At 52.5% G+C, this 1,627-nt stretch overlaps 1 protein-coding gene across 1 annotated transcript in view; it reads left to right on the plus strand.

Annotated features, from left to right (window-relative positions):
* The first annotated feature begins 64 nt into the window (after window positions 1-64).
* AVPI1 (arginine vasopressin induced 1) overlaps window positions 65-1,627 on the plus strand; it is a 10,124-nt gene continuing 8,561 nt past the window's right edge. The window contains exon 1 of the mRNA XM_021714739.1: window positions 65-126. The gene's annotated coding sequence lies outside the window, so the exon portion shown is untranslated. The remainder of the gene's footprint in view (window positions 127-1,627) is intronic.

A 1,627-nucleotide genomic window follows, 5' to 3' on the forward strand; every position in this document is an offset into this window, starting at 1 on the left:
TCCCTGCGCCTGCGCCTGCCCAGTCCGCGGGAGCCGACGGCAGACTCCGGGCGCGTTCAGAGGCTTCTGGACCCTTCCTTCGCCAGAACACCTTGTCAGCTCTCTGGCAGGAGCCGAACTAACTGGGTGAGAGCGTGGGCCCTGGGGTCAGCCTGCCGGGGTTTACAGCCCAGCTCCCACCCCTGCAGCTGTGAGATTTGGGGAACGTTACCTGGCTTTCCTGAGCGCGGCTTTCTCACCTGTGAAATGGGTGTAAGGACAGCTGGAGGAAAGAGCCCGCCCATCTGGAAGTCCTGTGTTCTGGGCTTGACGCTGAACAAGCAGCCTCTACACTTTTAACCAAAAAGCTGTGATTTAAAGGTTCACAGATGAATCCACGTTCCTGTGCCTTCTCCCAGGAGCGAAAGTCTCATTTGGTAGCCTTTGCTGATGGCTGTGATGATGAAAATCAAAGGTTCTGCTCTCCCTGGGAGTTAGCAAGCCTTTCCCCTAAGTCACTTATTCATTCGACCAACATACGGAATGCGCGGCAGGTGGCAGGTGCTAGGCTGAATGCTCTCACACGCTGTATCTGTCTCCCTTTTCCCATGAAGCACGATTTATTCTCACCATTTTGATGGCGAGCAAACTGAGGCAGGGAAAAACAGAGGCTTGTCCAAGGTCACCCAGTTATCAGCGGCACTGCCAGAATACAAGGGTCTTGAAAAGAAAGGCTCCAAGACCCAGTAGCCGTTTACGTCCAGGTCCTGTCTGAGGATGGGTCTGGGGAAAGGGCCTAGTCCTTTCTCCACTTCCTGGAGGCTGGTGTGTGCCTGGTTCTGTAGGCCCACATGGCTGAGGCTGGCCCTGCAGGTGCTTCCCATGTGAGGTGCCACGGATTTTGGCGGCTTTCCAGTGGCATGTGTGGGGAGGGTAACAGGCCAGGGCCCCAGTGTGGATCTGGGCCTAGGGCCAGGGCCTCCAGTAATTTTTGTAAGTGGCCCTAGGCTGCTGATCGCAGAGACAATTGCCGTCTCCTTGGTATTCAAAGGGGACTTGCTGTGAGCACCCTGGAGTGGCTAGCTCCTCACGTGTTCTGCCCTTCCTGGCTGCTGCAGCTCCCTGGGACCCCAGTGACGTCCTCTCTGGGAACAGCTGTCTGAACTGAACACTACCCATAACAAAGAGGGCTTAGTTGGACACTGTTTATATACCGCACACTCACTGCACGGTGAGTCACTGTGACGTCTCCTTGTTAGTGCTCTACAGTTCTCCACTCGTGTCTATTTAAAAACAAGTTGAACTCTGACATTTTTGGCATTTGGTATTTACTTCGGGGTTCATTTTTAACCGAATCTGTGCCACGCTGAAGCATTTTGCAATTAGGTTGGCTTATGAGTACACAGACCCAGGCATATCTTTTATGCCAGCCCTGAAATGAAAGATCCATTTGTAATCTTTTTTTTTTTTTTTTTGAGTTGGAGTCTCACTGTCGCCCAGGCTGGAGTGTAGAGGCATGCTCACGGCCACCGCAGCCTCGACCTGCTGGGCTCAGATGATCCTTTTGCTTCAGCCTTCCAAGTAGCTGGAACTACAGGCATGTGCCACCATGCCTGGCTAATTTTTTTTTTATTTTTTATTTTTTTAT

The sequence above is a fragment of the Carlito syrichta genome, unplaced genomic scaffold, assembly GCF_000164805.1.
Source record: "Carlito syrichta isolate Samal-C Ts95f unplaced genomic scaffold, Tarsius_syrichta-2.0.1 Scaffold305742, whole genome shotgun sequence".
NCBI classification, from domain to species: Eukaryota; Metazoa; Chordata; class Mammalia; order Primates; family Tarsiidae; genus Carlito; species Carlito syrichta.